Source organism: Glandiceps talaboti, chromosome 22, assembly GCF_964340395.1.
Source record: "Glandiceps talaboti chromosome 22, keGlaTala1.1, whole genome shotgun sequence".
Classification (NCBI taxonomy): domain Eukaryota; kingdom Metazoa; phylum Hemichordata; class Enteropneusta; family Spengelidae; genus Glandiceps; species Glandiceps talaboti.
The window spans coordinates 13,513,531-13,526,888 of NC_135570.1; positions in this window are offsets into that span (position 1 = coordinate 13,513,531).

Below are 13,358 nucleotides of genomic sequence, written 5' to 3' on the forward strand. Positions count from 1 at the left end.
ACACATACAGACATGAAAACTGGATGGTCTTAACAAAACTCAACTCAAATGGTATCAAAAGGTTCTGACTAGCTTTCGCCCTGTTAAAAGAGTATCATCAGGTCAGTTGAAAATACTCACAATGCTTTCGCTGTTGCGTACAAGGCAATCCCCATTTTGCGTTTGCAAACAAAATAACCCATGGTATAGCTCTGCTTTTCTAAACGAAAGGTGCCTTATGACATTTCATTTCATAGTTTGTAGAGGCTATATATATACATGCATATTATATATACAGAGACAGATTTGCAAATTATGGTGTATGTTGTGTTGTGGTAGCAATTACATCTCACCGAGTAATTTGCATAATTAATGATTTTCAGTAAGTAAGCTATATCCTAAGAATGTACATTTCAAATTTCATATAATTTGGTACATGCAAGAACCAGTACAAACCGCAAATGTAGGCTACACTTCAAATTCAATATAATTTGGTACCTACGTCATCTATGATGCATAAACAAGCTCACATATCCTATGGTTGATGACGTAGGTATTGATTTAATTTTGCATTTTCATAATTAGTGATTTATTTTGTAAATACGCTATTATATAATATCTTAAGAAGACAAGCTACAAATTTCATAAAACGTGGTACATGAATTGTTGATAATATAAGCGCAAGTGTTTGATATAGTTTTCTGATATAGTTTTAACTGTACTCACCCATTTCTTAAGATTAATATCCACTTCAAATTTCATATAATTTTGGGTCATGCATTGGTGTTATTAAGCGCATGAGTTTGATGTAGTTTACTCATATATATAGTTTGCTGATGTAGATGTTCAGTGTAATCAGTCATTTGCATAATTAATGATTTTTATTAATTATACAGTATCTAAAGAACGCAAACTAAATTTCATATAATTTGGTAAATACACTAATATCCACCAACTAATGTACATGAACGTAAACCATCAGATGTTTGCTTAGTTTGAATGTCTTGAAGAAATATTTCCTCGGGTATTTGTTTTCCCTGCTGTGAACTCGCAGTGAATTTACCTGCTACACTTACCTAGCTCGAGGTAGGGAATATGAATAACATTAGTTAGTTATTCTCAAACTATGACCTGGTCGAGGTATATCCAAAATAACTTTGGATATTGATGACGGGGCCATCTGCTTACATTGAATAGAAGTCTCCAGGATTTGCATACTCTATGTCGCGTCCGTCGTGTATTCATAGAAGAAAGTTTGAAACATGCTGGTGGTCGGTAACATTCAAAACATATACCAATCATTCTCCGATCAACAGATCGTTTCTGTCGAGGTACTGAGAAAGCGTCATGTTGCATGTGAATGGGGTTTTCTTGTAAGTATATATAGAACGAGATGTCTTAATTTGGTATTCAACATACCAGGTAAATGCATGTTTGAGCTCGAGATCAGCCATACCTGAATTCGAAACTGTTTGTACCCTAATGGATGGCATGCCGTATTTGTTGTCCTTGCTGTGCCCTCGCAGTTAATTTGGCTGGTACCCTAACTAGTAGACTGTGAGATACGTCGTGACGTTCCGCCCTCACTCAGTGATTTTCGGAATATCACCATACTCTAGCTAAATCGCACTTCTGTGCACAGAAGAGTTTTTTGTTATACTAACAAAGAACCTTTATGTGGCCAGGAATCGAACATTCGTGACACTTTTTTCAGTTAGAAAAAACTTCCCTTTTCGAAAAAATGTTATGGAGATTAGTCCCCAGCGTTATAAATTTGTATGCCACAAACCTGCGAAGAGAAGCCGAGGCATTGATCGGCACAGCATAGTACAGTCAGACACAGTCTCTCGGAGAGACTAGACATTCCTTGCTGTTCACAAATGTAGACATTTCTACTAGGCTACATCCATTTCGTAGGGTGGTCTGAGGATCCATGTAGTCCTGCTTGCATACGGATTCATATACGGAGTAACTTGTCCCTTCCTTCTCCGTCCTACAAGAGTCAGTCGTGAAACCTGGGCGTACCAGAAATGTTGGTAACTAAAGCATTAATGCACAAGTGTTCAAATATTAGCAATAAATCGACTGTTTAGTAATTTTACCTCGCCTTGGCTACAAAAGTCCCAGTCCGGAGGCCCAGAAATCCCGAAATAAAAGTTCAATCGTAATGTTTTCGTAAATATGAGCATTACGTACGATGCCAAAGTGGACATCCCGATCAAATGTAGCGGAACGATTGAAATCAGTCGGAACTGGAAAAGTTCCAATTTCGACACTTTTTGTGATCGTACCAGCGACTACTATCGTCAAAGAGATGAAAAATGTGTACATCGATTGATCGATTGCTAATATTTGATACCTTCGTATGTAATTCTTTTTTGTAATTGGTACAAAAGCATTTTGCTTTCGCACTTGCTAGAGGTCGGTTACATTGTTTTTTCGTGTAGGATGGTGTTGAGCGAAACTCGTGTACCGTCTGCAAGCAGGACTGTGATCCATGGTACATCGGATTAAAAGGTGTCAACTAGTTCTAGCTAGATGCTTAGTTTAGACAAACAAGTTTTATTCACACATAGCCCCAAATAGTAGACTGGTGGCGTTATTCACCATATGGGTACAGGTCTAAGAAGGTGCTAAAGGGGTGTTACTGTTAGCATCGGCAATGATATTAGCATTTGTAAAGCGAATATTTAGACGAGGATTCTCGTACGAATCTAAATATTGATTTTGAGTAAAATCTTGATTAGAATTTCATTCACAGATGATACAATATGAATGTAAATAATGCATGGTGGTGCTCCTTCCCGCGGAGAATATAATAGCGCCATCAACGACTGTATTTTGCTGGAGGTCTTACAAGTACGAATGGAATTCTGGGATATGACATATCACAAGGGGCCCGGACGGATGTCAATAATTATACTTCTAAAAAAGAGAGAGAAATGACCGTTTTTGTATTTGATATTTTTGTTGCCTGAAAATCCTTTTTCTGTGAAGTTCTCGCTTTTTTCCATGTTGATAGAATGGTATATAACTCGAAGATGAAAACTCATAGCATAATTACCAAAGGTAATTCATTAATTCGAAATTCTGTTGATTCTGTAGATACTGTTCTGTGTCGCATAAACGTATCATCAAACATACTTAATTTTCTGTAACATGTCTTATGCTGACAAAAGTGTTACAAAATATTTTTCAGAAAGTTAAACATCAGTTCACTACCTTTACAATTTGGCTGGCGACAGATCAAACCATAAAACAAACAGTGGCAGGAGTCTAAACTCCTGTAATATGTAAATACTTTATAATGGCCAATCAAACACGAGTATATATATTTTGTTCTCATAGAACATCTGTAACATGCAAACACATCATAATGGACCTATCAGTAGACAACACACATTTTCTATCATTTGTTGTACAAACGTCACCGTACGTCCAGGCATGCATAATGCTGAACTGGTGCCCATGCTGGTGACGTGGTGTGAACTTGAATTGGAGAAAGACCGTCCTCGCTATCTCGCTGTTTACTATACATTGTAGATATGGCAAGCTTTATGCAGAGATTCTCCGTTAAATTTCTCACCGTCTACGTGGTTTTCAGTGTAATTGTATTTCCAGTAAAAGGTACGTACATGCCTGAGACTCCGTTCACTGTGTCACCATCTTCCACGTCCAGTGGTGGTGGAACGGAGGATTTTTACACGTCATACCTGCCATCACTAGTAATAACCCTAATGGTAGCTATCCCTGATATCTTGGTCGTTCGTTTTGCTTGATTACAAGACTAACAATTTTTGGACGCAAGCTACCTGTGGTATTGAACAGAAATGAAAGTAAACCAAGTTTGCCATTTGCTTTTCCTTCTTTTGCTGAACTGAAAGAGTTGACGTTGTGGGCGTTCCACGTTGTCGCCTGTACCAACTATGTGGAACGCGTGCAACGATTGCTCTTTCAGTCTAATGCTAATGACCCTGTTTCGAAAGCGATATTTATACACCAGTGTTATTATGTGGTCAGTATCCATGGTAACATGTGAAATAAATCGCTATTTTCCTTGTAATTTCTTCCTATTATTGTCAATTCACTTAGAAAATCATCACTTATGGGTTCTCCTGCTGTTACCTCTAGGCCGAGCTGCAATAATTGCAGCGTTTGGTGTGATTTGAAGGCTTTTTTCTTCAGTTTTTGTGCATTTTTTTCGTTCCAATGCTTGAACCAAACGATACAATTCCTGGTGGGCAAACGCAAATAGATGAGATCACATGAGCGAAATGTCGGTGTGCTACCCGTTTCAAAATGTTGCATGCGTTGCTACTTTTGCTGATTTTTACCGGATTGGGGTACATCTGAACATTTCTTGGGTCTTGAAGACTCCATAATTAATGTTGGCGTTAGGAAATGTCCGATGTTTTGGTAGGTAAGCCGTAGCTGCAATAATTGTAGCGTTTGATGTGACTTTGAGGGCTTTTTCGTCTGTTTTGTGCCTTGTTTCATTCCGATGTTTAACCCGAATCAAACGCTACAATTCCTCTAATGCAAATAGACGGAAGCGATTCAGATCTGAATCGCAAAGTTGGGCGGACTTTTCTGCTAAATTACGCCTTACCTGGCAAAATATCGGACATTTCCTAACGCCAACATTAATTACGGCGCCTTCAAGACCAAAAAAGTGTTCAGAGGTACCCCATTCCGTCAGAATCGGCAAATGTAGCAAGGCATGCAGCAGTTTGAAACGGGTAGTACGTTGACCCCTCGCTCACGTTTTCAATGTGGTCTCGTCTATTTGCATTTGCATTAGAGGAATTGTAGCGTTTGATTCGGGTTAAACGTCGGAACGAAAAAAGGCACAAAACAGACGAAAAAGCCCTCAAAGTCACATCAAACGCTACAATTATTGCAGCTAGGTAAGCCGTAATTATTTACCACCCAACTTTGCGATTCAGATCTTGATCGCCTCCGTCGATAGCTACTTGTGTTTACGTTACAGAAATTGTAGCGTTTGGTTCACAAGTTAAACATCGGAACGAAAAACAAACAGAAAGCAGAAGTAAAAGACCTCCAAAGCACATCAAACGCTTCCTTCAATTATTGCAGCTACCCTAGGCCTTATGATAATGGCTTAAAAATAAACACATAACCCCGAACCTAATAAAAATTGCGCTTTTCATTTCATATGTATAGAATTTTGTCGTAACAACTAGATGGCAACCACACAGATCATGTACACTATGAACAGATAACACGTTCTTTAGTGCTACTTGTTCGAATTTGTGAGTGTTTTTCTCGGGATTTATATGTGCTAAGTGCTAGCGCTCGCTCACTGGCTCGCACACACTTGCACACACACACACGCACACACACACACACACATACACACATGCACACACACACACACATACACACATGCACACGTACACACATGCACAAGCAGACAGACTGTGCTGCTGTCACAGTGTGGCAGACAGACACTCACACACAGACATATGCACACAATTCCTAAAATATATATATTAACATAAGTTGTACTTATTTTTACTTTAGCCAAACTTTGTATCGACGATTGTTTCTTTGCTTCTGACGGTGTTTGCGATGATGGGGGTCCTGGTTCGACATGGTCCGATTGTCCCTATGGTTACGACTGTACTGATTGTGGATCACGAGGTGAGTGCAATGAATGGCAATAACGTCGTCGACTCGTTGGTGGCGCCCTCGATTTGCTCTTTCCGACATGTGTATAAATGGCAGAGGAACACGCTACAGGATATTGAAATTGCTCAACTCTAGATCTGTCTGTCAAATGTGTATGAAGATCCATCTAATCTTGGAACACTGTGTATCTGCCTAACCATTTTATTGTTGAAATATCACAGTTAAAACCATGGTTACTAGTTGTGGTTATGCTTTACTAGCACTCTTGTACCACACATTAGGATTCCTACAGTAATTACAGTGGGAATGGGGGGGGGGGGGGTCATATTTACAAATTAATTATAAAAAAATGAATGGGGGATACATTTTACTTTGACCCATTGCATTGCATAATGTTTGCATTTTGTGTGATATTGGTATGCTTCTACGACTGTCGCCGAATCCACATGCCGTTTCTGTGCAACATCTCACTACTGCCACCACTGTAACGTAAATATCTGAACATAACAGTCAAATCGCTTCTCACAAGCAAGCAGTGAATCATGTGTTAATTAAGTATTAGGGCGTGTCACATTATGTCACATTGCATATGCATCTGACCGGGCTTGGGACCACATTTGAAAACTGGTATATATATATAAACTGCAATTACACAATACGCGTCCAATCTTAAATCATGCCTTCAGCCCATCTTCCCATTATGCATTTGCAATCGAATGTAGGTGCGTGTCGATATGAAAACAAAAGTAACCACTCATGAAACACCACACAACTACTGCTACAGACAATAATTAACATGTACCATCAATTTTGCAATCAGTTTGTGAAGATATCACAAAACAAAGCATATTTTTCCACTGATAGTGATACAGTCAAAAAATGCTACGACTTTGACAATGCCGTAAAGAGGCCTGGAGTTTTACGACAATGGAAATCTATCGAATTTACACATTTTAAATGTTTTGAGTGAATGAAATGAACCCCATGTATATTACTAGTAATTAGGGTTGTTTCCCATTTAGATGCGTTGTGTACTGACGATTGTGTATTCTATAACGATGGCTCATGTGATGATGGCGGCAAAGATGCAGATTTTGCTGCCTGCAAACTTGGTACTGATTGCAGTGATTGCGGTGTCAGAGGTCAAAGTGAAGCAGGTAATATTAATACCAGTGGTAGTTGCATATATATATATATATATATATATATATATATATATATATATATATATATATATATATATATATGTACGTACGTACGTACGTACGTACATACATACATACATACATACATACATACATACATACATACGTACGTACATACATACATACATACGTACATACATACATACATACATATCTGTTTAAATTAGTGAAGGAAACAAAATAAGGGGTTAATAGAAATGAAAATAAGATGTTTTGGTTGAAATATATGGTAACTGTTTATACGTTAACGTGACTAATGCATGCATAGTGCATAGTTATTACTGTCTGACACCCCATATGTGTAGTTGTGACATTAATGGTTGTTTCTAGGCCTGGTCTGTTCAATGTCAAATCATGAATACCCTTAATGCAATTGATGAGTATTATATTGAACAAAAATGATGGCACCAAAAATCACCCGAAAACCTTCTTATCTTCAAATTTCAAGGCAAAGGTAGTAGTTCACCTGGAACAACACAACTTGTGACTACTGCGGTGGTTCCTTTATTTGAAACTACAACAGAGCTCTTCTCACCGAAAATGGAGACGAAGACCGCATCACCCAAATCACAAACAACTTTAAAACAATTCACAACGTCGTCTACATCACGCACGACATCTGGAATGTCAACCACAGCGTCGTCATCTACAAGACATGCTACTTCTGGAAAACAGTATGAAACTACGGAACCCACATCACAACCAACTTCTGGAACATCAATAAAGTCATCCACAACACACGCCACTTCTCGAATACCGTCTAAATCTACTACATCCAAATCACATACATCTTATGGAGAACCACCCAAAACTACTTCACACATAACTTCTGGAATACCGTTCAAAACTCTGCCGTCCACACCAAACCCAACATCTGGAATACCACTAACACAAACATCATCCACAACACAAGCAACCTCTGGTATAACGTCCAAATCTATGTTGTCCACATCAAAAGCAACATCTGGAATGCCAACCACGACGTCTCCACCAACATCACAACCAACTTCTGGAGTACCACCCGAAACCACTATATCCACATCATATGGAACTTCTGGAGAACCTTCCAAAATTACTTCATCAACTACTTCACAAACAACTCCTGGAACAATGTCAAAAACTATGACACCCACATCAAAAGCACCATCTGGAATACCAACTACAAAGTTTTCACCAACATCTCAACCAACCTCTGGAGTGCCGTCCAAAACTATTGTATTCACATCTCATACAACTTTTGGAGAACCATCCAAAACTCCTTCAACTACTTCACAAACAACTTCTGGAGTATCGTACAAAACTACGTCATCAAAAGCAACGTCTGGAATACCAACCACAACGTCTCCATCCACACCTCAACCAACTTCAGGAATAAAGTCCAAAACTGCATCATCCACATCATACACAACATCTGGACTGCCAGAAGTAACTACGTCATCCACATACCAAGCAACCCCAAGTTCATCACTACAACCACCTCCAAATGCGGAAATAACGACTAGATCACCAGAAACCATTGAGACAACAACCCCAATACTACCAAGTACTCCAACGCCAAATGCTGAATCTTCTCAATCACAGTCTAGTACTGTAACATCAACATCAGTTCAGTCGTCAAGTAGTGCAGCTCCTCAACGACCTGCTGGTGTAAATCCTAACCTGAAAGGTAAGTTCATTATATAAAAGGGGTTTACAGACAGTTAGTAACCCTGCATCAGCATATTCAGCTACAAAGGACTGTCTGATCATTTATAAAAGTAATGCCCTATATTAGGTGATTTGCATATCAGGGCCCATTCTAGGGACGTCTGACTGGGTAACCAAAACATGATTAGTTGCTTTGCTAACATTCTGATTTAATGATTACTACATCAGTGAATAATTCGTGTTATAGCAATGTAGGGATACTACAGTTTCCATGATGCATCATTCATCGTGGCAGGCTCGCAAGTTATCCATTCTTACAGGTTATAATTAAAACATATCCAATCTAATGGAAGTGTAACGGTGAAACATTTTGGAAAATTATCACTTATTGGTCAATAAATAAGGGAAAAACAGTCAAGTATACTTTTCAATCATTTGAGCCTTTCCTACGGCTTCTGTAAGCCTCAATATCGATAACTTTTCATGTCTTCAGCAGAAATCATTTTGTGTTATATATATAATTTGTTGACTTTTTCATTATCACTTTCGCTAACATTTGAGATATATGAATTGAAATAAATTTTATTTTCAAAATCCTGAAAATATACTGTCTTCTTTCTTTCAGACATTTGCACCAATGATTGCAAATTCAGCCATGATGGTGTTTGTGATGATGGTGGTCCAGGTTCATCTTATGATATCTGTGACTTGGGAAGTGATTGCAAGGATTGCGGGCAAAGAGGTGAGAATTTCAATCTAAGATATTCAAGATTTCTGGAACAATGTTATGCAAATATTTACATTATGATTTTCGGGATACGAATACAACAACCTATTGTCATCATCTGTTCATAGATGGCATCGACAGAATTTGACTATTATTTCTTTAATTTTGAAATAACATTTAAAACAAATTACCGTTTGTATCCATTGTATTAATGAAATGATTATTCAGACATTTTCAATATGTTTTTTTACGCCCGCTTCTTGGAATCAATCATTTGCTATTTGAAGCTATGCCAACAGGCTTTATAGTACATGTTTGCTTTGTTACTTTATGGAAGTACCAAATTTGAAGTATGCATTCTTGAAATACAACTAACTAACTAGAAACAATTCTGCAAATTACAATTACTATTCATTTGATGTTTCCCAAACCTTATCAGTTCTTGTCATTACCATATGACAGATGTGCAGTCCTGTAGTTTTTGAGATTTTGTATCCACAGACAGACAGACACAAACGCACATACACACACACAGTCAGACAGACAAAAACACAACATAACCTTCTCTAATAAAGGAAGGTACAATGGGAAAATAATGCAGATTCTGAACGTTTTGACACACACATTTCGAACACCACAGAACCAATGACGTAGATGTGAATTGTGGTGACGTAGAACAATGAGCATATAAATCCAGCTTTACTAGTATAATGTTAACATTGCTGCATGCCTTCTACGATTGTCTTTATTAAATTGTACAGTTGATTACATAGTAGGAAATTCTTTAACATTTTTTAGTACGTACAATCAATAACATCATTGGATCTTTCATAATATATTATCTGAATACCAGATATGAGTTCTGTCAAATGGTTAACTATACTTCATAGTATCAGAACATTTTTTGCAACAAAACATACTAATTTAGCCTATAAAAAAATCCCAAAAATTCAAAAATAAATTTTAAAAAAAGTAAAAAAAAATCCCTAGCTTATGCCCCTTTAATAGTTAAACAACAGTTTCACATGTCTTTCTGTGCACTTCTGACGTCACTCATTTTATACATTAACATATGTAACATGTTAATCTATGTAATACTTTTCAAAAATTATTTAAAAAATGTAAACTTCTGTTTTTTTTTAATTTCAGGAGAGAGCACATCAGCAGCAATATTTGAAAAAAGTACGTTTGTTTCAACTGAAGTATTAACTACTACATCTATGTCTACTGAACCACCAACTACAACATGGATCTCTACTGGACCACCAACTACCACATTTATCTCTACTGAACCACCAACCACCACATCTATCTCTACAGAGCCACCAACTACCACATTTATCTCTACTGAACCACCAACAACCACATCTATCTCTACTGAACCACCATCTACCACATTTATCTCTACTGAACCGTCAACTACCACATCTATCTCCACTGAACCACCAGCTACCACATATATCTCTACTGAACCACCAACTACCACATGGATCTCTACTGAACCACCAACTACCACATCTATCTCCACTGAACCACCAACTACCGCATCTATCTCCACTGAACCACCAACTACCACATTTATCTCTACTGAACCACCAACAACCACATCTATCTCTACTGAACCACCAACTACCACATTTATCTCTACTGAACCACCAACAACCACATCTATCTCCACTGAACCACCAACTACCACATTTATCTCTACTGAACCACCAACTACCACATTTATCTCTACTGAACCACCAACTACCACATTTATCTCTACTGAGCCACAAACAACCACATCTATCTCTACTGAACCACCAACTACCACATCTATCTCTACTGAACCACCAACTACCACATGGATCTCTACTGAACCACCAACTACAACATTTATCTCTACTGAACCACCAACTACCACATCTATCTCTACAGAACCACCAACTACCACATATATCTCTATCGAACCACTAAATGCCGAAACTATCTCTATTGAACCACCAACTACCACATCTATCTCTACTGAACCACCAACTACAAAATCTGTCCCTACTGAACCACCAACTACCACATCTATCTCTACTGAACCACCAACGACCACATCAATCTCTACTGAACCACAGACGACCACATCTATCTCTACTGAACCACCAACTACAGCATTTATCTCTACTGAACCACCAACTACCACATATATCTCTATGGAACCACTAAATGCCCAAACTATCTCTATTGAACCACCAACTACAGCATTTATCTCTACTGAACCACCAACAACCTCATCTATCCCTACTGAACCACCAACTACCACATCTATCTCTACTGAACCACCAACTACAGCATTTATCTCTACTGAACCACCAACTACCACATTTATCTCTACTGAACCACCAACTACCAGAGCTAGCTCTACTGTACCAGCAACTACCAGATCTAACTCTACTGAACCACCAAGTACCAGATCCCTACCAAGAACGTTAGGAATTTCAGTGTCCACAGGTAATTAGGTTGTATGAATGAATGAATGAATGAATGAATGAATGAATGAATGAATGAATGAATGAATGAATGAATGAATGAATGAATGAATGGATAAGTAAAAGGTTGTGAGTTTGATCATCTCATTTCTCCCATAATTCATAGTACAGGAAGCACCCTTCACCGAGACAAGTTTATGACCGTAGTGTTCATCCGACTGATCTCACTCAGGTCACTATTCCACACAAACGATCACAATTGTGTTTAAAAAAATTATAATCAAAAAAGATTGAAAACGACTAGAGACTTTAGCAAGTTTAGGTCTCCTGGCCTTCTAAGTGAATGCGTTTCATATTGAGAGCGCTTAAAAATGACGCGGGTCTAAAAGGAACAGTCTGATTCGTCAATAAATTACACGACAGAGGGGGTATGATCTGTGGGGCGTAAGATATTACATATATATATATGTGTGTGTGTGTGTGTGTGTGTGTGTGTGTGTGTGTGTGTGTACATTAAGTGTATATGTATCGACCTTGACAATCCCAATTTAGTCGTCTGAAGATCGCTCGAAGCGTGAAACTCTGAGTAACGACTTATTACATCCTTATTTTTTAAATTAAGTCTCTCTCTCTCTCTCTCTCTCTCTCTCTCTCTCTCTCTATATATATATATATATATATATATATATATATATATATATATATATATATAGATATATAGATATAGATACACACAATGGCGTATAGTTTCAAATGTTGTGAAATTGGGGTTAACACTAATCTTTAGCTGTTTACATGATTTGTGACTTTTATGAGCATATCACTTCAAACTATTGTTATTTTTTAAAACTTTTTACAGAATCACCTGTAGTGGATAGCGGGTGTCACAATGCAATGTTTTTAACTGGCGACTCGGGTAGTGTGTGTAGCATGAATTTCGGGAGTGGTTTTTACGACAATATCGCTCGATGTGAATGGTTGATCACAACTGCTAGTACTAAGGCAAGTATATGTCGTACATGCATTGGGACGATAAAGAGTGACATCCAGTAAAATACTTTACGACGGTGAAAACCGAGCTTTCAGCTAACTAAGACATATATACACATGTTGCAACATGCACTGTACAACATTTTACCCACAACTCTCTCTGATTTGTAGTGTTGGACATCATCTCCATGAAGTCAGACAAATCTCACCAGTGTATAGCGGGTTTTGTAAAAACATTTTTTCCATTTGGCAAGCATAGAATTGCCACTGATGAGTTTCTGAATACCCATTTTCATCGGTTCTGGTATCAGTGATTTATTGTAGAAGGAGTAGCAATTTCAGGAATTTGTCAGCAGATTTTCTTGAAAGACATGCAGAATATTTTCGACAAAACTGAGGAAAATATATGCACCTGTTATGACTTTGCCAAAGATATAGATTTATTTGAATAGGTATGACAAAAGAAATTTACATACTACAACTCATCATATACACTGACTACCCAAGTTATTAACACTTTGACAGTGAAAAGTGTTTTATTCACAGCACATGCTTAATTTAGTTGTTAGTTCATTTTTATACAAAATTTAGAACTTTATTTTTGATTCCTAAGCGTTCTTTTGCTACATATTAATTAAACTTAACTACTATGCTTAAAATGTTGAAAAGTATGGATTATTGAAAAAGTAATAAAAT